Consider the following 24,553-nt stretch of genomic DNA (forward strand, 5'->3'; position numbering starts at 1 on the left):
TAGCTTGCTTATTGTATCGTCTGTGGGTGTAGACTGACACTAATGCTAGCTTGCTTATTGCATAGTCTGTGGGTCCAGACTGACACTAATGCTAGCTTGCTTATTGTATCGTCTGTGGGTCTAGACTGACACTAATGCTAGCTTGCTTATTGCATCTTCTGTGGGTCTAGACTGACACTAATGCTAGCTTGCTTATTGTATCGTCTGTGGGTCGAGACTGACACTAATGCTAGCTTGCTTATTGTATCGTCTGTGGGTCTAGACTGACACTAATGCTAGCTTGCTTATTGTATCGTCTGTGGGTCTAGACTGACACTAATGCTAGCTTGCTTATTGTATCGTCTGTGGGTCTAGACTGACACTAATGCTAGCTTGCTTATTGTATCGTCTGTGGGTCTAGACTGACACTAATGCTAGCTTGCTTATTGTATCGTCTGTGGGTGTAGACTGACATTAATGCTAGCTTGCTTATTGTATCGTCTGTGGGTGTAGACTGACACTAACGCTAGCTTGCTTATTGTATCGTCTGTGGGTCTAGACTGACACTAATGCTAGCTTGCTTATTGTATCGTCTGTGGGTCTAGACTGACACTAATGCTAGCTTGCTTATTGTATCGTCTGTGGGTCTATACTGACACTAATGCTACAGTAGCTTGCTTATTGTATCGTCTGTGGGTGTAGACTGACACTAATGCTAGCTTGCTTATTGCATAGTCTGTGGGTCCAGACTGACACTAATGCTAGCTTGCTTATTGCATCTTCTGTGGGTCTAGACTGACACTAATGCTAGCTTGCTTATTGTATCGTCTGTGGGTCTAGACTGACACTAATGCTAGCTTGCTTATTGTATCGTCTGTGGGTCTAGACTGACACTAATGCTAGCTTGCTTATTGTATCGTCTGTGGGTCTAGACTGACACTAACGCTAGCTTGCTTATTGTATCGTCTGTGGGTCTAGACTGACACTAACGCTAGCTTGCTTATTGTATCGTCTGTGGGTGTAGACTGACACTAACGCTAGCTTGCTTATTGTATCGTCTGTGGATCTAGACTGACAATAATGCTAGCTTGCTTATTGTATCGTCTGTGGGTGTAGACTGACACTAATGCTAGCTTGCTTATTGTATCGTCTGTGGGTCTAGACTGACACTAATGCTAGCTTGCTTATTGTATCGTCTGTGGGTATAGACTGACACTAATGCTAGCTTGCTTATTGTATCGTCTGTGGGTCTAGACTGACACTAATGCTAGCTTGCTTAGGGTATGTTCAGACTCACGGAGTTACGGTGGAGTTATGTACGCGGCGTACATATTTTTGTGTCTGAACCATGCCGCGGATTAGCGTTAGGGAGCTGTTACTCCGCGCCAGTGGCGTTAATAACTCCAGCGGGAGAGGGTAGATTTCATAAGGCTAATCCATTGATGCATCAGTGATTTCAACCTCCGGTCAACGTCAGCCAATGAAAAGACACGACCGCAATTAGCAGCAGTCTATTCGCGAGGTTTTTTTTAATAGCAAAACAATATAGCCTATTCCTCGAGCTAGTAGATCAACAGCAACATTCGAATTAAAATGAAACGTGTTACATGGAAAAGTACAGAAGTGGCTGATTTGATTTCATTATGGGGCAGCCCTGAATTTATAGACAAGATCAAAATTAGAAATTGGAAAGCTAGCGCCGGCAACAAGATGGCTGTTTTTAAAGAAATTGCATCTAAACTGCAAAATTCCTCCTGACAAAGTTGGCGTCGGCGACATGATTTTACAAAATTAATTAAAATCATACAAATAATGGCAAAGTCATTGTCCGTGTAATAATTATGTTCGAAATTACTATCTTCTGTAAGGATTTGCAAAAAAATCGGCAAAAAAACCTTTACATTTGAAGGTAACATTGTATTATATTGCTAGGCCTAGCTAGTGTTGTAAACTTTCGCGCGTGTCACTCTCAGCTCTGTCGGTATGACGGAACTTCCGCTTTAAACGCAAGACGTTTGGAATGATAATCGTTGTGTCTGAACACCTTGACTTTTAATGCCACGGATTACCGTACGCCTTGCGTAGATAACTCCACCGTAACTCCGTGAGTCTGAACATACCCTTATTGTATCGTCTGTGGGTCTATACTGACACTAATGCTAGCTTGCTTATTGTATCGTCTGTGGGTGTAGACTGACACTAATGCTAGCTTGCTTATTGTATCGTCTACTGACACTACTTCTAGCTTGCTTATTTTATCGTCTGTGGGTCTAGACGGGTACAAATGTTTTTTTGACAACTGTCTTAAGTTATTTCACACTATAAATGGTGCTGTATGTTAGTTGTACTTTTATGACAATTATATTTAATGTTAAAGGCCAGTTGCGGGCAAAACATTCTATTGAACATTCCAATAATTATCGATCTATAGTTCCCCCTATGTTTCATAATTTGTGTTACACCAGATTGTTTAAAATAAGCACTTTCTTATCAGTGGGAGGAGGGGGAGGGGGATAGTTGAAATTACACAGTAAAATCTCTATTCTTTTGTACACAAATGTTGTAAATAGAGAGGCATTTTTAAAATACTATATAAAATAAATGGTGTGGTAAAAAATGTTATCAGATGACTAAATAAAAGTAATTACATTTCTAGTATTTTTATTTTTATTCAAGTTTTATTTTCATGATATAGCAAAAATTATACACCGTATATCCACCATCTTTTTTCACTACTGAAAAAAGGTCTGGTTTTTATAGCAGAATTTTGTCACATTTTGTATTTGACCATTTTAAGGGAAGTTCATTTTAAGAGAAGTTCATGTTTTTTAATCTTGATTTTTATTACAAATATTTGATTTATGTACAATTAACCAGATATTATATTTACAATTCATGCCTGTACCTTGGCTTTAAAAAGCATTATGTACTTAATGTATTAATAAAATACAAATTCAATCTTTAAAATATATAACCTGCAGTTTGACTGACTGACTTCATGCTGTTTCTACAGAAACCTGATGTTACAGTATGTTAACTGTTCATAATAGACAGGTTTTGAAATTCATTGCACATAGCTGATTCAACATATCTAAAGGTTATAGAACCACTGCTTATCGCATTAGATTCATTTTTAATTAATACATTTTTTTATACTATAGTCTTTCCATCTACTTTTACTTACCATTAAATAATACAAACATAAAATCAGTTTTAATAACCATCTTAAAATCTCAGTAGATTGATACTTGTGTAAAGTTTACATAAATTATTGTGTGTTGTGTGCATGCATAGTGCATTGTCCACAATTACTTTCTATCTCAGATTCTGATTCAGATTCATCTACTGTACTATCTTGAATTAGCTCTTTAAATTGACCATTTTAGTATTTTTTTAAAACATAGAATAATAAGAATTTAATAGAGTGAACCGTGATGATGTCACTAAAAATAGTTGGGTGTAGATTGTAAGTAAACAAAAGAAGACCCCTCTTTTTAGCTACTGTACAATAGCAGAAGGTGTCAGAATGCACACATGGTAATCTTGCACACATGGTGATCTTGCACACATGTTGATATTGCACACATGTTGATATTGCACCACATGTTGATATTGCACACATGGTGATATTGCACACATGGTGATCTTGCACACATGGTGATCTTGCACACATGGTGATCTTGCACACATGTTGATATTGCACACATGTTGATATTGCACACATGTTGATATTGCACACATGTTGATATTGCACACATGGTGATATTGCACACATGGTGATCTTGCACACATGGTGATCTTGCACACATGGTGATCTTGCACACATGGTGATCTTGCACACATGGTGATCTTGCACACATGGTGATCTTGCACACATGGTGATCTTGCACACATGGTGATCTTGCACACATGGTGATCTTGCACACATGGTGATCTTGCACACATGGTGATCTTGCACACATGGTGATCTTGCACACATGGTGATCTTGCACACATGGTGATCTTGCACACATGGTGATCTTGCACACATGGTGATCTTGCACACATGGTGATCTTGCACACATGGTGATCTTGCACACATGGTGATCTTCAAGCAATTAATTTCTAATGGCAAACTGGATACATCAATTCTTCCTGCGTCGCACATGTCTTCAACATGTAAATAAATTTGAGTTTTTGATCAAGATTTCTAAACGGTTTTGAAATAGAAAAGACAATGAATGTTGCCATCAACCTAATAATAGTTATCTAATCATCCTAGCTGTCTAAGAAAGCAATGAAATTTGCCTTGGGATGTTATGCTTAGTTTGAAAAGTTGACTGTGGCAGCATTAATAGCTTGGCATGGCAGGAAAGTATGTATTTAAGGGTTAACAATTAAAAACAGAAGTTCTATACATCATTGTAGAAAGAATATGTAAACTCAGATTTACCATTGGCCTTAACCACCAAGTTTAGTTTCTGTATATCATCACTCCTCAAGAAACCATCATTGGATACTCATCTATTTGTCATTAAAACCGATGTATACTAACATTCATCAGCTGCCTTGGCTTTTGACCTCGAGTTGTAAGTGTGAATCTACTCCATTCAACATAATAGCAATACTGTACATACTATATGCTTCGATAATTTGTTTTATGTGAAAAGTAAGTAGATGCTAATAATTTAAGCAGCCCGCTATAAATACCAGCATGCATCGCACACAAAGATTAATATTTTCGTTTTGCTTCTGTGATACATCCACTTTTAGTGTGATCATAAGAAAAACTAATATTTCAGCGAAAATACCAGGTTTTCCCCGATTTTTAGTAATAGATTCTGCCAAAAAGGAAATACAATTAATCAACAATGAGACGATGCCAGCCAAGGCCTATAGCTAGGGTACGATGTCAATACGTTACCGCTGTTCCAAGCAGGCTATGGGTAACGACGCAGCTAGGGTACGATGTCAATACGTTATTGCTGTTCCCAGCAGGCTATGGGTAACGACGCAGCTAGGGTACGATGTCAATACGTTACCGCTGTTACCAGCAGGCTATGGGTAACGACGCAGCTAGGGTACGATGTCAATACGTTACCGCTGTTACCAGCAGGCCATGGGTAACGACGCAGCTAGGGTACGATGTCCATACGTTACCGCTGTTACCAGCAGGCTATGGGTAACGACGCAACTAGGGTACGGTGTCCATACGTTACCGCTGTTCCCAGCAGGCTATGGGTAACGACGCAGCTAGGGTACGATGTCAATACGTTACCGCTGTTCCCAGCAGGCGATGGGTAACGACGCAGCTAAGGTACGATGTCAATACGTTACCGCTGTTCCCAGCAGGCTATGGGTAACAACGCAGCTAGGGTACGATGTCAATACGTTACCGCTGTTCCCAGCAGGCTATGGGTAACGACGCTGTGAGTATTAGAAGCTCAATGGATATAAAGCAGTATAAAATAAGCAAAACGCTTTCGGTTAGCACTAAATAATGGTATAATATTATTACCGTTTCTATTTGAATAAACGCCTCTGTCAAATAAATGACCCCACATGTAGAACATCATTTTGAATAAATGCCCCCACTCCCCTCAAATAAACATCCAAGGGCCTTTAGTTATTTCCTCAAATAAACATCCCCCAAAACAACAATATTGTATTACAACACATTACTATTTGTAGTGGAATTCATTGATTGACATGATCTACAATTTACTACCAGGCATTTTGATACAATTATTACTGTATTTCATCACGTAAAGGGTGATTATACATGTTACCATATTACACCCAAAAAATAAACATCCCCACCTAAAAACCCACCTGAACAATAAACACCCCTGGGTCATTTATTTGTGTAGATACGGTATATTCTATTCAAATTATTTCATTTTCAATACTTTTTGAGTATTCTTACAACAAGTATGTTTTGTTTGTAATAATTGCTGTGTAATTGATGTAATGGTAATGTATGCCAGCTCAGAATAATTGATGCATTTAATGTTGTAGTTTCCTTGAAATAATTGACCATAATTGACATGGTTTGTTGTTTATGTTGGACTGTATAATTACTGATCAATACTAATTATATAGTTTAATTATTATTATTAATTATTTTACTGGATTTTTATAATTGATGTAGAATCATCTTGGTTTGTACATTTGTAATAATTTATGCGTTTTCTCTTCTTTCTGCTGCCTTATTCAATTTGGGACAAGTATTGATTTGACACAACTAAAGTAATGTTGTTCATTTGTGAAATTCTGTATGTTAATTTGGCATCTTTTTGTTTATTATTAGTGTTTAAATTTAATAATTATAGAAGAGGTGTGTTTTTTATAAAGAGTTAAATAAAATAATGTTTATAATGTAACTTTATATCAGTTATAGGTTACGTTTACATATTGATGTACTCTGTATGTGATGTGCAGTATATTTTGCAGTCTTGTGACTAGTAGTGGATTGATAATTTGACAGGGTTTGAACCCAGAATCTGTAGCCAAGCATCTTAACCACCAATCTATAATTCACTCCAAAGTCATGAACTAACTATTCCACCAATACTGGAATATATTGTTAGACATTCATATTTAATTACAGCTACAGTATAATATAGAAAATATGTTTTTTTTTATTAATTTGTTGTATCATATTCAAAGTGTACCTCCCAAACCTACAAATTTACGCTTCTAGCAATCTTATAATAATCAATTTAAAAATAAAATGGCAAAAAAAAGAAAAAAAGGATAAAGGATAACTATAGCGTTCTAAAAATAAAAATATAATGAAATCTTTCAATTATTTCAATGAATTGGAAAATTGTTTTGGTCTAAATAAAGTCTAATAGCAAGATACAAAAACAAAATACAAAAGCTGTAATCTATTACAATATTATGTATTATTTTCAGGATTATTAAGGATTTATTTATCTATCTAGTTATTTTGATCTTGGAGTATTAGCACAATGGTACAAAACATCCCCCAAAAACCACCAACTGAACATAAGGCAACATCCTGTTCATCGCAACACGCAAACAAAAATTCAGAATAAATTTTTGGAAATATCTTATTTGTACGATTTAGCCCCAAAATGTTGATTTGTGCGTAATTTTGTATATATATATTTTTTATCTGTATCATATCTATGTATTAATAAACCAACTTATAGAAAAAATAGTTTTTATCATTAATTTGATACACAAAAAGCAAGCCAAAATAACTGTAATGACATCATTATATGCAAATTTCCATTTTTGTTTACTCTCAACCATACACCAACCTTTTTCTAATCACACACCACAAAAATATTTCCAAAATTATCTAATTTAGTATTTTCTTGCTATTTAAAAAAAAATCACCAGTTTTTCTTAAAATAAATGTTACGCACAGATGTGGGACTAATTGCTGAGTGAAAGAGATGTTGGTATTATTATATAATGTTGACTGAAAATATCCCAGTGGATTATTATAGTGAAGGAAACTGGCCATGTACGGTATTATACTCTTTCTTGATTACACCATGGATACGACGTGTTATGCAACGTTGAATCGTAGCATAGCATAAACCATTAACTGGCAATTTCTGCTCTATTAACCTTTCTTATAAATAGCCACCAGTTTAGCATTGATAAACACAGTATGAAGTTAATGTCTAAATCCTATATATTAATTGTTCTATTGATAGTACCAGGCAAAACACTGGTGTGTGCTTTTATAACTAATCTTCAAACAGATTTAATATGCTAAATAGGACATTGGCAAATCTGTACAGAAGTCCATGTTATGTTATGCTAACTAAAAAGCAATTAAAAAGATATAATAAGGTAATTTACTGCATTGTATCCACAAATAATATGAATTATACATTGACCTTCTGAATGTAAATTTACAAAATAGATAATTCTTAATTCTCATATTATTACCGGTATTGTTTATTAAAGGTCAACTAATACAGTAGATTATTAAATTTGGTAAGACTAGGAATTGTTTTTGGGTTGGGATGGCGGGGGAGGAAGAAGTGATTGACAGCGAGTTCATTGTGATAAATGTGATGTGATGATAATCTATTTCGTGCCTGTGATACATCTGAATTAACTAACTACATTAACGAAAGTGGGAACCACTCCACATACAATCTTCATCATGTTTTTTGTAACAAGGTTGTGTTATTTTCATAAATGTTTCTTACTTTTTGTAAATGTATTCCTATCTAAGGAGAGAGTGGCTATTATCAGGTTATCCAAATAAGCGCCACTGACTACTACTGTTGTTGGTTAGTGTATTTGGTTATCAAACAAATTGCCATACTATAACTGTGTCAGTACCTGTGAATTATTCACACACGTTTAAACAGTTATTTTGTCTCAGCAAACTCCTCATGTAGATAGAAAATATTAATGTTAATTTGCAAATATGGAATAGCAATGTATTTCTTACCCTGAGAGTTTAGATTCAAAGAATAGTATGTCTTACACTTGCTGTTAACTTTTATAATTAGCACTTTATCTGTAGTCCCTATGGTATAGTTAAAAAAAACTAATATGAACTAGATGTAAAATTTACATGCATGTAAAATTTACATGCATCTAATATCAGCTGAACTAAAAGCCAAACATAATTCTTGCATTATTTAATGCACACTATAGTATATAAACCAATATAGGTACCAAAGTTGATATTTCATTTCTTTGTTTCAGGATTTCGAAAAACTTCTCTACAATAATTGGTTAAAACACACAATGGATTGAGTTTTTTTAATTGGTTATTTTCTAATCAGTTAGTTATGTCATTTTGCGTCGTTTCTGCTGCCCAAAAATAATCGATCAAAAAAGAATCGGTTAATAATAAATTATTCCTGCTCAGCAGAAACAGGCCCAAACAGTGAAAAAAGGTGCGATCTGTGCAAATATTTATGCTTTTGTGTTATGAATATTTTCAGATTATAGAATTATGTTTTTGTAGATTGGTTTGGCCAAATATCAATGACCTCATTTTAAACAATAAATAAAATATGGATATTGCTAACATTGAGATTCAAGTATCATTCCTGAAAAATATAATTTAAATATTGAGAACAAAAAATGTAAATATGAAAATGTAACATATTTTATTAAATTTGTTATAGGTGGCGCACTAAAAATAATTGGGACATTACTGTATGTAGTTGGTGTTTTGCTAAAGGTGATTAGATAATAAAGCCTTTGCTAGAAACATTGCTGATGGAACTAATCAGGTCTACTGTAGTTTGAATAATTGAGTTTTGAATATACACATTTTATAGTAGTCATGGTAATCTTTTATTTAAAAAAAAAACAATGATCATCCATATATTGTAACCTCAATGCTAAATTGCATATGATTTACAAAGCAATAGAAATAAACTACAGAAAAAGTGTGCAACAAGAAAGAAAGTTATAGGAATTGAGGAGCCTAATATAAAAAGCATCAGACTAAAAGACATTAGCAAATCCCCTTGTATTATTACATTCTATCATGGCATTCAAACCTAGAAGGTGGAATAAGATGTGCAGTTCTGACAGAAAAACGGGAAAATGGGGAAAATTTACGGCAGAGACCAAAAGATAGTTGGCATATGAAATATGGTCTTTACCCAAAATTATACGGCATGTACATTTATGAATAATCTCAACCGATTCATGTAGTTTAAAAGTTAAACCAGGATGCCAAATAACTGGTTTTATTAAAGTGATCGATATCATTCTTCTAAAACAAAAAAGTTAATATTCTTGTATGCAAGCTTTTTGCTGATAATAATGGATTATAATAAATAATTATGCTTTGTTTGCTATTACAGTACTTGATAGTTTCTGTTTAAATGGGTTGAGTTTGTGCACATTATCATAAAAGCTTTTCTTAGTTTGAGCAACTAGTATTCGTAATCTGAAACCAGAAAGTAAATTTAATTTGTGACGGACTATTAAAAACCCCATGAAATTAGAGAATGGTTTAAATATGTCTTCTGAGATTTTTTTTCATTTATATCTTGGTTGACCTAAAAGAGCTAAATAGTAGAATCAATTTTTAAATAATCTTTCCACATTGACAGATTTATAAAATGTTTGATCTTTGATGAATACAAACTTTACAATCAATTTTTACACAAAAATTGTAGCTTTTTTCTTTAAAAACTGGCACACAAAATAATGAGTTCCTTATATATAGTTCCTCTAATAGTAGAGATATTGTAGGTAATGAGTGAAAGTGTTCATATAGTGATGAGTTTCTCCTAGTGTAAGCAGACAAATTTACTATAGTTTACCCAAGAATAAAATTGAAGTTTAGCATGGTGAGATATGAACTTTGATATTTTGAAATCTAGCAGGATGGTTATGTATTAAGTTTAAATTTATGTGGTCTCTGTGTATGTGACAGGCACTATGATTTTTTATTATTTTATGATAATAAAATCTAGGTTCCATGTTGTAACTAACTTTATTGTAATGAATGAATGCGCAGTATTCTTCTCAAAGTCATCAGTCTCCTTTATAAATATCCCACTTATAATTGAAAGAAGTGCTTTATTTAACACCTTAAATGCAATATTATGCATGTGATTAGTGACTATAAAATCATGTGTCAAAATTTTAAAAGGGTAATCAATTATTCTTTACATTCACTTCAAAGCTAAAAGCTTGTCAAAGTATGATTACAATTGTCAACTATTTATTATTGTATAGAAGAAGACCTTATAATAATTACGAGTACAAATTCTATATAACTTTTATGTTATATTTTCATCTATTTTACAGTTCTAAAATTAACTTAAGTATATTTGTTCATTCATTTTGCTGCAATTTGTAGTAATGTTGAAACATGAATAGTGTCAATGAATTACTGTATGCATGGACCGTTTACAGGACTGGCCTAGCATAAGGTCTAGAATAGATACAGCCTTAATAGTTGTGTTCTTTCATTTGAATGCTTCAGTAAGTTTTTGGATAGACTAATTGATCACTTCTCTCATCATTTTCGGTTTGTGTATAGGAGAATCGCTGGGTATAGTCCCACCGCCAAAATTTCAAAAAATCTCATACACTTAAGATTACATCAGAGTAGGGCAAATATCTGACCAATTGCAGAGCTTCCTGATTCAAAGCTACTTCGCAGTTAATGATCATCCATGTTCCGTGGGCTAATCTAATTTAACCCTAGTTATCCAGTGCAAGCTTGATGGTCTCATGGTCTGAACGCCTAGTGATCTGGAGGTCATGGGTTCCAACCCAAGAATTACCAGCAAATTTGTGTGTTCTCAATATACTTAGCATGATGTGCAATTAAGTCAGAGTAAGGCAACAATTTGACCAATTAACTTATCTTCCTGACAAAAAGCTGTTTTGCAGAATTAAACAATTATTGTTGCGTGTACAAAACATTCACGAGCTTGATCGGGTAGAAGCATTCCTGATTGGGTAGTACGACCTGTACGCGCTATGCTATTCCCCTTGGCGGCGGTAGGCCTACACATAATGTCCAAGTGTAAATGCTGGAATATGTATATTATTTTTGTTCTGTACAGTTTACTAGGCCAGACTATATTTACACAAAATGTTTACTACTGATTGTTAAACAAAAATAATTGATAATAAATTTATAAGAAAATTATTTTTGAAGAAAGAATAATAAAGACTGTTTTTAAGTTGAGAAGCATTTTTTGTAAGAAATATTTAATGTTAATGTTATCAATTGTTTCAGTATTATGATATAGCACCCTCTATGTTATGTTAAGTAATTGCTGTCTTTATAGTTATGTAAATGATGATATAGTATTCAAAATACTACAGTATACTGAATCTTGGATCTAATTGTGATGTTGTTTTGATTTATTTCTGGTTTCTTTAAATTACTACAGGAATCGAGTTTTATTTTTACAATCAGCATTTTAGAGGACGAAGTGACGTGTTCCTTCAAATAAATATTGACCACTTTACGGTCATGAAGATTTGAAAATATTTTCAGTGATGGTTCAGTGACGTACTGTATACAATTTGTATTTGATTTGTTTGTATTATCAAATCTAAAATAAAGGCATGAAATATGTTAAACACTATTTGATATTAGAAATAAGAGAATTCCAATAAAAAACATTTTAGTACCATGATCAATTGAAGGTAAAGACAGTAATGATTTGATTAATACAATTTAGGTGATAAAGTAATAGAGGGCAACATTTCTATAAGTAATACATTTAAGGTTGTAGAATAATTAATAATGAAATTGCAATAATTAAAGTTCGATAATGTAAAAATGATGGAATCCCAAGTAACAGACTTCAGTTGATAGTGTAAAAAATTCAATAGAATTCCAGTAATACATTTAAGGTGATAGGTAATAATGGTGAGAATTAAGTATTGAAGATGTCCTCCAAAAACATGAAAATAAGAATATATAAATAAAACATTTTTAAAAGGCCTTTTTACAGTTTTTAATTAAGTTAATCACTTCTGTAAAAGAAGATATTTAAATTTTCAGGTAAATATTTTTTTTCCCATCTAATATTTGGTCAAAGTGAATATCTTTTATGTGATATTAAAATGGCATATTCAACAAAAATATTTTTACAAATTATTTATTCAGGGGACAATAAATTTTAAAACTTTCCTTGCAATTGTTAAAGTTTGTAAAAATAATGCAAATATAAGTTTAAAAACATTAAAACAGGTCATTTCTTGTCTTAAATTTAGGTTCATTATGAGAAAAACAATGCACTATCTCAGTAGCTTGCGTCAAATTTTCTCTCATAGACGGTATTGGGCCTGGCTTAGCTTGCCTTTAGGCCTAGCTGGTAAGGAGATGTAACGTACGAATATCATATGCTAGCTATAGGCCTAGCCTGATGTTGTCTCGTTGCTGAATTAATTGTCGTTCCTTTTTTTGGCAGAATCCGAAACTCGGTATTTTCGCTAAAAAGTTATGGTTCTTATTATTTGTTTCATCACAAAACAAAAACCAAAATATCAATCCGTGCGGGATGCATTCTGGTATTTATAGCTGGCCGCTTAAATTATTAGAATCCACTTATTGACGAAAATAATTATACAACAAACAGACTTTATGTACTTTACAAAATTCAATAAACTGTAGAGTCAAGAATAGAGAATCCCCTCAGTTACTCTAGAATAAATAGACATTTTCATTAAACCTATGACTTAGACATAGTTATTCATTGAAAAGATTATGTGTAAAGTTGAAATATTAATTATGTATAAAACTTAAAGGTCTCTAGACTTAGTAATATCTTTATCATCTTAATCCATCTATTTCAATTTGAATCACACAAGTATAAATGTTTATATAACAATATACTGTAGTATAGTCAATATTAACCTTGTCACTGCGTATACCCGGTAATACCGGGTATGGGCAAAACAATGATTTAATCGTGTTTGCCTATAATATATAGCACCCTCTATATTTTTTTGATGAACTTGAATATTTTTGTCATTACAAATTTTTTCCAGCTAATAAAAACGGCCCTCTATAGTTGTATTATCGTCTTGAAAATCATGCGCCCTCTTTAATTATAGTATATATAGTATAGTATATATAATAATATTTCTATCTTGGAAAGTTGCTTTGAGTAGCGTCATGGCGGCCATTTCGAAAGTAACAAAATTTACCCGCCCCAATAAGGCTACATCGTGTTAATCACAACACGCAAAAAAAAAAAAATTCTGAAACAATAGTTATTTTTTGTACTATAGTGAATTTTTGGAAAATGTCATTATTTTCACAATTTTGCCCCAAAACTGATTTGTGATTCAATAAAAAACACGAAATCCAAAATACCTGTAGTGATGTCATTAATATGCAAATTACTTTTTGTTTTATACCTAACTGTAGACTAACCCTTTGCCCATCACACACCACAAAAATAATTACACAATTATCTCAATTAATATTTTTTTGCAATTTATTAAAATATCATATGTTTTTCTTAAATATATCTTAGCAGTGAAAGGGTTAAGTAAATTAAAACAAGTCAATTAAGAATCTAGACCAATGATTTGTATTTAGTAAATCTAGCAAGGGTGTTAGTTACATTAAAAATTATTATGGTATAGAAAATATGAATGTGTAGAAGATGCCATTAACAGTAATTAATATTTAAACTTTAACCCACAAAATCTGAATTCTAAGATAATTACTTTGAGAATCGGATTGAGTTACCTGAACCTACCACATGAATTCATTTTCTTTTATATCATATCATTGCAGTGTTTCCTTGAGTCATGCGGATCACAGTTATTTTATCATAATTGCTTTTCTTACCTTATTTTATCATTAACTTGCTTTTTTAAAATATCGTCATCCTCACTGGTCAATAACCGGTTATTTTTTTTGCAGCAGAAACAAGACCCAACTGAGTTTAGAAGTGATTTAAAACTGTCCAGTAATTTCTAATAATATAGATTGTTCCAGAGCCTAGGTCCAACAGTAGTGCAATCTTCCCTTGTGCAACAAAATTTGTGTTCAAGATCTCAGTTCTTTTAGGTATTTAGGAGCCATATAAATTATTGCTATTATTATTAATTAATGATAAATTATCACAAATGTTATAAAATGGACTGTTAAATGTTTCTTGCTGTGGAAACATGAATTCAATCATTATTTAAAAAAAAAACAACCTCACACATTTTTCATGAAGTGTAAAATGGATACGATCAGTCGATACGGTTGTTGGTCGGCTGCCGAGAATAAACCCTACTTTGCTTTGGCTTTGGCAGCCCAACATGTATTTGTAGATTCAGCCAATTCAGTACACAACAGAGGAGGTTGCATAGTTGATATGTGACATAATAACCCGCGAAATATGGCCGATGTTTATACTTAAATTTCAAGAATGTAATATAGCCTAGAAAGAAACAATTGTTTGTATAGTTCTTAAAGTAAAAAGTTAGTATAATATCTATCAGTAATACAGTTGAAGTTTGAAAGTTAGTATAATATCTATCAGTAATACAGTTGAAGTTTGAAAGTTAGTATAATATCTATCAGTAATACAGTTGAAGTTAGAAAGTTAGTATAATATCTATCAGTAATACAGTTGAAGTTTGAAAGTTAGTATAATATCTATCAGTTATACAGTTGAAGTTTGAAAGTTAGTATAATATCTATCAGTAATACAGTTGAAGTTTGAAAGTTAGTATAATATCTATCAGTAATACAGTTGAAGTTAGAAAGTTAGTATAATATCTATCAGTAATACAGTTGAAGTTTGAAAGTTAGTATAATATCTATCAGTAATACAGTTGAAGTTTGAAAGTTAGTATAATATCTATCAGTAATACAGTTGAAGTTTGAAAGTTAGTATAATATCTATCAGTAATACAGTTGAAGTTTGAAAGTTAGTATAATATCTATCAGTAATACAGTTGAAGTTTGAAAGTTAGTATAATATCTATCAGTAATACAGTTGAAGTTTGAAAGTTAGTATAATATCTATCAGTTATACAGTTGAAGTTTGAAAGTTAGTATAATATCTATCAGTAATACAGTTGAAGTTTGAAAGTTAGTATAATATCTATCAGTAATACAGTTGAAGTTAGAAAGTTAGTATAATATCTATCAGTAATACAGTTGAAGTTAGAAAGTTAGTATAATATCTATCAGTAATACAGTTGAAGTTAGAAAGTTAGTATAATATCTATCAGTAATACAGTTGAAGTTAGAAAGTTAGTATAATATCTATCAGTTATACAGTTGAAGTTTGAAAGTTAATATAATATCTATCAGTAATACAGTTGAAGTTTGAAAGTTAGTATAATATCTATCAGTAATACAGTTGAAGTTAGAAAGTTAGTATAATATCTATCAGTAATACAGTTGAAGTTAGAAAGTTAGTATAATATCTATCAGTAATACAGTTGAAGTTAGAAAGGTAGTATAATATCTATCAGTAATACAGTTGAAGTTAGAAAGTTAGTATAATATCTATCAGTAATACAGTTGAAGTTAGAAAGTTAGTATAATATCTATCAGTAATACAGTTGAAGTTAGAAAGTTAGTATAATATCTATCAGTAATACAGTTGAAGTTAAAAAGTTAATATAATATCTATCAGTAATACAGTTGAAGTTAGAAAGTTAGTATAATATCTATCAGTAATACAGTTGAAGTTAGAAAGTTAGTATAATATCTATCAGTAATACAGTTGAAGTTAAAAAGTTAATATAATATCTATCAGTAATACAGTTGAAGTAATAGAAAGTTAGTATAATATCTATCAGTAATACAGTTGAAGTAATAGAAAGTTAGTATAATATCTATCAGTAATACAGTTGAAGTTAGAAAGTTAGTATAATATCTATCAGTAATACAGTTGAAGTTAAAAAGTTAATATAATATCTATCAGTAATACAGTTGAAGTAATAGAAAGTTAGTATAATATCTATCAGTAATACAGTTGAAGTAATAGAAAGTTAGTATAATATCTATCAGTAATACAGTTGAAGTTAGAAAGTTAGTATAATATCTATCAGTAATACAGTTGAAGTTAGAAAGTTAGTATAATATCTATCAGTAATACAGTTGAAGTTAGAAAGTTAGTATAATATCTATCAGTAATACAGTTGAAGTTAGAAAGTTAGTATAATATCTATCAGTAATACAGTTGAAGTTAGAAAGTTAGTATAATATCTATCAGTAATACAGTTGAAGTTAGAAAGTTAGTATAATATCTATCAGTAATACAGTTGAAGTTAGAAAGTTAGTATATTATCTATCAGTAATACAGTTGAAGTTAGAAAGTTAGTATAATATCTATCAGTAATACAGTTGAAGTTTGAAAGTTAGTATAATATCTATCAGTAATACAGTTGAAGTTTAGAAAGTTAGTATAATATCTATCAGTAATACAGTTGAAGTTAGAAAGTTAGTATAATATCTATCAGTAATACAGTTGAAGTTAGAAAGTTAGTATATTATCTATCAGTAATACAGTTGAAGTTAGAAAGTTAGTATAATATCTATCAGTAATACAGTTGAAGTTAGAAAGTTAGTATAATATCTATCAGTAATACAGTTGAAGTTAGAAAGTTAGTATAATATCTTTCAGTAATACAGTTGAAGTTTAGAAAGTTAGTATAATATCTATCAGTAATACAGTTGAAGTTAGAAAGTTAGTATAATATCTATCAGTAATACAGTTGAAGTTAGAAAGTTAGTATAATATCTATCAGTAATACAGTTGAAGTTAGAAAGTTAATATAATATCTATCAGTAATACAGTTGAAGTTTAGAAAGTTAGTATAATATCTATCAGTAATACAGTTGAAGTTTGAAAGTTAGTATAATATCTATCAGTAATACAGTTGAAGTTAGAAAGTTAGTATAATATCTATCATTAATACAGTTGAAGTTTGAAAGTTAGTATAATATCTATCAGTAATACAGTTGAAGTTAGAAAGTTAGTATAATATCTATCAGTAATACAGTTGAAGTTAGAAAGTTAGTATAATATCTATCAGTAATACAGTTGAAGTTAGAACCATGTAGTATATATATATATATATGGCAGGTCAATTTAGAATTTCGTTTACTGGCACAAAATTTTGGAATAATTTATCACTCGACATAAAAAATAATACATAAAAAATTAATTTCGTAAAAAATATAACTGAACTACTATTATCGAGATACTGATTAATGCTGGCCCACCTCTTTCTTTTTGTCATTATTGTGTTTTTTTTGTTTTTTTTTTACATTATTTTATAATTATATTATCTAAATCGTTTGCACTGAACAGTATTATATTTGTTAATCAGGTGTAAACCATTGACTAGCGAAAGCTATTTGTTTATACTGTTTTGCCTTTGATGAATAAAGAATTATGAAACATATAACTTTATTTCTGCATAACAGATTTAGTTGCAATTGGTGACACTTTGAAATTATAATATAATGTGACATTCGTTTATAATATGAAACCATAAATTGATGGGTTTGCACATACCCTTGATTGTAAACCATGTGTAATGTTTAAATATCAAGACACCTGTCATACTCACACCATAGCCTGATCCATTGTATGTCAACTATAAACGCACAAAACAGATGTTAAACACTAGAATTTTACCAATTTGTAATATTCATTTATTATAAATGATGCTTATTTTGGAGATATAGGCTAACACAATGCAAATCCTTTTCCTTCAGACATTGTAAAGATACACACCCTTCTATCACAAAATTTCCTCAAAACATTTATGGACACAAAGTTGGTAAACATACTTATTTAAACATAAAAAATGCCTTTAATTAATTATGGAGTGTTATAATGAATTTAAAAATCATAAAATATACGAGCAATATAAATAAGTCAAGATCCTTTGCATGCAGTTACCACACACTTTATTAGTTAGACAGAAGAGTAGAATTCATCTATAGTGGTGCACTCTCACAAACGTCAACACAAAGATTGTTGTAAAGATGCTGATATGATTTCCACAGTACCCATGGAATTCCAGACGAATCAGAGAAGCTTTAAACTTTCATAAAAACAATATAGTTTGAGGTATATAGGCAGTATTAGCTTTCTTTTTCACTCTCATTTCATTTCATTTCATTTATTTCGTCTCACATAATTATAACAAAAAAATAACAAACAATAGAGAGAGACAGGATTCCCAAAAGCGAACTAAATCAAACTATTGGGTCTCTCAACATCTACTTCGACACCTACACTAACAACTCTTCTAGAGACAGAATGTTGAGCTCGAGTGTTACCTCTAGAATTGCGAACAGATCAGTCGATTGGCCAATTGGCTTTCTTGAATATTAAGAAAAATGGTACCATCCATAATCTGTACACTTTGATAGCCTTGATTTAATTAAAAACCCTTCCCACTTTCAATATAAATTAATCAATGCATGAATTAAGGATAATGTTTTAAAGACATCATCTGGTTTTATTCATTTTAATATCAACATTGTCAAAATGAAGGCTAACGGTACACATGATTTCAATTAAAAGAAAATAATGAACAATTTGAAATAACTGTCAATGTATGAATTCGTCGAAGCCAAAACCGCAGATCAAAGTCTGTTACGATAGCCTATATTGGCAAGTCAAGCCCATCGTCAAACCATGCCAGTCCTTTAGGTGTTGTAGTACAACAGTCAAATCAGGGTGATATTCTCAAGACTTATGTATGTTATTAACAAATTGCCAATAGCCTACCTGTATATACTTTTCAGAGATCTACATTTCAGTTGATAAATGTTGTCAGGTATTCAATGTGTTTGTTGTCAAGTATTTATGGTGTGCCTATTTGGTTATCCGCACTTGGCGGATAACCCCTTGTTATTAATATTGTCAGGATCTGGTTTTTTTTTCTTCTATCATATTCTTCTTTCTTTCCCGGAATTTTGTTGGCAGCGTATCTCTAATTCTGGTCAACATAAAGATTGTATAACTTTGTCATAAGGTTGAACTGTAGCTGTAGATGTGCAAGAAACTTTGTTAGACTCGCGCAGCGTAAGTTACGCGCAATTTTATGAATTTCAATTCAATGATTGATCATAGATCATAGTAAAATATAGAATTTTTGTCTTGTTTCGTTATTGCTCATCACATTCAACAGAGCGCATCTCACTTATACGTATTCCATTTCCTCCGAGATTTTAATAATGTCTACTTCAATCAATTATCTTTCGCATTAGTTAAAAATATTTTAATTTTTATGACGTCATCATGTCTAAAAATGTAAATATCGTGGGTCATTTATTTTCATCTTTACAGTAAATTTCAATCTGTTATAGCTCTTTGGAATAAAAAGTGGTAATCATGATTAAAACGTTTTCTGGAAGCTATTGTATTGTATTGGATTGTAGTACGAATTCATGTGAATATTTTGCCAATCAGATGTTGTGACGTAATCATATGGCCAGTTGAATTCAAAAAGTCATAGTTTCATCCATTGCGTAAAAGTTCATTGCGTTTAAACGAGAGCGCATCTCACTTTTACGTGCCCAAAATTCTTCAAATTTGTATTAATGTAATTATTTAGATAATTATCTTCTAAAATAGTTATATTTATATGTCAATTTGATGACGTCATCGTGTTAATAATTGGATTTAAAAGAGGGGTCTCGTAATTTCGTCTATATACAGTGTATTCTGTAAATACTGTAATATGCTGTATGCTACAAAATAGGTACAATTCAGCACTGTAAACATATTTATTTCATGTCATAGGATGGCATAATAATTGTCGAGGTTCATATAGTTTTAAGATGTATTGTCCCTTTGAAACACAAAAAGATGAAGGTCAAAATATTCTAAATTTAAATTGGCCATATCAAAGTAATATTAAAGTTATTCACTTTAAGTCGAAAATTCGAGCCAAAAGCAACAAGTTTACGTAATTAACAGGTAAATTAGTTTGATTATATTTCGTCTGGAAAATCGTCGCGAGCGAAACTAAACAAAGATTTCAAACCACGAGTAGGCATTATGCATGCTAATTAGGATTGTTTACAACTCGTCACGGTTGAGAAGGTATTTTCACACAGATCGTGAGGAAGTTTTATGATTATGCATACAGAGTAGCCAAACAAGCGTGTTTCATTATGGGGTATGTTTTGATCGAAAACTTTGACTGGAAGTCAGAGTTATTTTTTAACAAAAAAACGTCTGTTAATCAGTTAAATGATTATTTTTTCGACAAATTTTTGGTGATAGTTAATAACTATTATAATACTTCAAAATGACCCACCTTTTTTCGAAATCTGTTATTTTTTTTTTTTTTTTGGAATTAGTCAAGGGACAATACATCTTTAAAGTATGTGCATGTTGCGTTTGCGTGGATAACCCAAACTCGTCAAAGTGACGAGTTCAAATCTAGTTAGTTTTTCTTTCATTTATTTTGACAGAAAGAATGGTGTATCGCAAATAAATACAATAATTTATTTGTATGTTGCAACTCGGACAGATTTCCATTAAACATACTGTATGCAATGTGTGTTGTTATAAATTCTTATAGTATAGCATGCTTTGCATCAGAATATTTAAGCATGAAAAGATGTGACAGAACCCATTAGCATCCCATTACATTACTGTTAATACTGCTGGTAGTTCAAATCAAGCTTCAAAGCCTTTGTGCATACCTGCCAAACCTACCAATCTAAACAGTAGGCAATCACTTCCATACTATCACTTTCAGGCTATCGCTTTAAAGCCTATGTGCATAACTACCAACCCTACTGATCTAAACAGAGGCTATCACTTTCAGGCTATCGCTTTAAAGCCTATGTGCATAACTACCAACCCTACTGATCTAAACAGTGGGCTATCACTTTCAGACAATCGCTTTAAAGCCTATGTGCATAACTACCAACCCTACCGATCTAAACAGAGGCTATCACTTTCAGGCTATTACTTTAAAGCCTATGTGCATAACTACCAACCCTACTGATCTAAACAGAGGCTATCACTTTTAGGCTATCACTTTAAAGCCTATGCGCATAACTACCAACCCTACTGATCTAAACAGAGGCTATCACTTTCAGGCTATTACTTTAAAGCCTATGTGCATAACTGCCAAACCTACTGATCTAAACAGAGGCTATCACTTTCAGGCTATCGCTTTAAAGCCTATGTGCATAACTGCCAAACCTACTGATCTAAACAGAGGCTATCACTTTCAGGCTATCGCTTTAAAGCCTATGTGCATAACTGCCAAAGCTACCGATCTAAACAGAGGCTATCACTTTAAAGCCTATGTGCATAACTGCCAAAGCTACCGATCTAAACAGAGGCTTTTATTATATATTTATATTGATTTCTGTATGTTTTAGCTTTGTTGTTGGAGTGGCTCGCCTAATTGGCGACAGAAGCTGTTGGCCTCTTTTGCCACTCTTTGGTGTTTGTTTCATAAAATAAAATTCAAACAATTTCCTATTTAAATACTGAACCATTTTTAATAAGAACCACTACATTTGTAAATTTTAGGTTAAATATGTAATAAAATGTAATTTTTGTTAAAAGTGAAAAAGTTGCTGGTTGTGAAATACTACAATCACTGCAGTATACAGCATTGTATTTGTTTAGGAGTTTGACGTTTATTAATCGATTAATAAAAAAGAGGATACTTTTGTTATGGTACATTTTACGATACGATACGATGGCATTTTTTGTCATTTTTACTAGGTACAAATGAAATTTAGTTGGTTGATTTACATTTGATATACATACAATATACAAATATGTACAAATGGACATTTAAAACAAACTATTATTAAATACTGTAATATCATTCTTTGAAAACATTGTGTGAATTGAATAAAGAGATAAAAAAAAACCACCACGATTGCTTTCTGACAGTCCTTAATGATTGGGAACTGTAAAAATGTCGTAGACCTAAGTCTTTCATTTTGTTGAACTAAAATATGTGTAGACTGACTTTGATTAAAAATAAATAAACTTGTTTGGTTCTGCATTTCAGCACTTCTAGGCTTGTAGACTTTTTTTATGATCCAGGTATTATTTTAATACTTTGTTACAATAAATTGAATTGAACATATAAATTAAACAAAAGCAGTTACAATAACAATAATTTGATAATGCTAAAGAGCATTTGTGCCAAAAAAGACCAATGTCAGATCTAATGGCTTACCAGTCAGATTTTGTAAGTATTTCCAGGGAAACAAATGCTCCCATGAAGCAAATTATAGAATTGGCAATGTTTTCAATGTTAACCATTTAAGCAAAGTTAATCACATTTCTTTGAAACATTTACATACATCTGTAATATTAATTAATTCTATATAAAAATAATTGAACAAATCATTATGTTATACTGTATACCATAATTGCCTAATTCCAGTTTCTTATACTCTATAAGTTAAACACATTATCAGGTAGAACAGACTTGTGCGTTATCATTCTTTATGAATAATTGAAATACTTAAATGCTGTCCTCTATATAACACTTTTGATAATTCATTTTTATAAAGTGGATTGGTGATGCAAAAATACTTTCATATTATAAATATGTAGTACAATATACATGTTGTACAAAATGTTCACTTAAGTTTGTGTTTTTATAAAGATTGGTTTTAAAGTCAAACTGTCAAAATTAATTGGCAAACTAGTATATTATTATTTGTTATATCAATAATTCAAAATTATTAGTTATGAGAAAGAAGAAAAGAAAATCGCATATATATCATGTAAAGTAGTATGTCCACCTAATGGGTTATCAAAGAAAGTGTTCTAAAATATTATACCATATCTATGCTGACCCATATATAGTTATTACTAGTTAGTAGACAATTTTGTCTCATAATGTCATGATTTATAGAAGTAGACTATTTCAGTGTTATTAGGAGAGAAGATGATATTGATATATTTGACATGGATAAACAGGCAAACATGCCAAATACCAAGCATACCTTGATGTTGCAAGCCTTTCCTGCTATAGGTTTATTGCTGAATTTCAGGCGCAGGATTATTTCAATATTATTTGTACAAATAGTTTTTTGGCAAGAATTAAATTTTATATTATTTTAATCTTTTCATGCCGTTTCTTGTTATTTTTAGTTTGTTATTAATAATTTTATAGAATTTACTGTTTTAAAATCTTAATATCATAAATAGTAACAAGAACTCAAAACTATTCATATGAATGTTCCTATTCATAGATATTGTACTGTATATAGTAAGGCCTACATTATTCTGTCATTGGCCATCTTAATAAACTAATGTTCCTATTCATTGATATTATACTGTATATAGTAAAGGCCTACATTATTCTGTCATTGGCCATCTTAATAAACTAATGTTCCTATTCATTGATATTATACTGTATATAGTAAGGCCTACATTATTCTATCATTGACCATCTTAATAAACTAATGTTCCTATTCATTGATATTATACTGTATATAGTAAGGCCTACATTATTCTGTCATTGGCCATCTTAATAAACTAATGTTCCTATTCATTGATATTATACTGTATATAGTAAGGCCTACATTATTCTGTCATTGGCCATCTTAATAAACTAATGTTCCTATTCATTGATATTATACTGTATATAGTAAGGCCTACATTATTCTGTCATTGGCCATCTTAATAAACTAATGTTCCTATTCATTGATATTATACTGTATATAGTAAGGCCTACATTATTCTATCATTGGCCATCTTAATAAACTAATGTTCCTATTCATTGATATTATTCTGTATATAGTAAGGCCTACATTATTCTGTCATTGGCCATCTTAATAAACTAATGTTCCTATTCATTGATATTATACTGTATATAGTAAGGCCTACATTATTCTATCATTGGCCATCTTAATAAACTAATGTTCCTATTCATTGATATTATTCTGTATATAGTAAGGCCTACATTATTCTGTCATTGGCCATCTTAATAAACTATATTCAGATAATTATATATGAACTGTTATCTTTACAGTTACAAACAATCATTTTTACATTTTTAAATGGGTATTTCACACTGGATGCAAACTTTAAAAATTACAAATATGTAGTTTTGTCAATTTTTGTTTTACAAACTTTCACAATTTTAAAACATGTTATGATATAAATTTAGTCTT

At 31.2% G+C, this 24,553-nt stretch overlaps 1 protein-coding gene across 1 annotated transcript in view; it reads left to right on the forward strand.

Annotated features, from left to right (window-relative positions):
• LOC140053882 (inactive phospholipase C-like protein 2) overlaps positions 1-24,553 on the forward strand; it is an 81,115-nt gene that overhangs the window by 9,553 nt on the left and 47,009 nt on the right. The gene's annotated exons all lie outside the window — the stretch shown is intronic.

This window comes from Antedon mediterranea, chromosome 7 (assembly GCF_964355755.1).
Source record: "Antedon mediterranea chromosome 7, ecAntMedi1.1, whole genome shotgun sequence".
NCBI classification, from domain to species: domain Eukaryota; kingdom Metazoa; phylum Echinodermata; class Crinoidea; order Comatulida; family Antedonidae; genus Antedon; species Antedon mediterranea.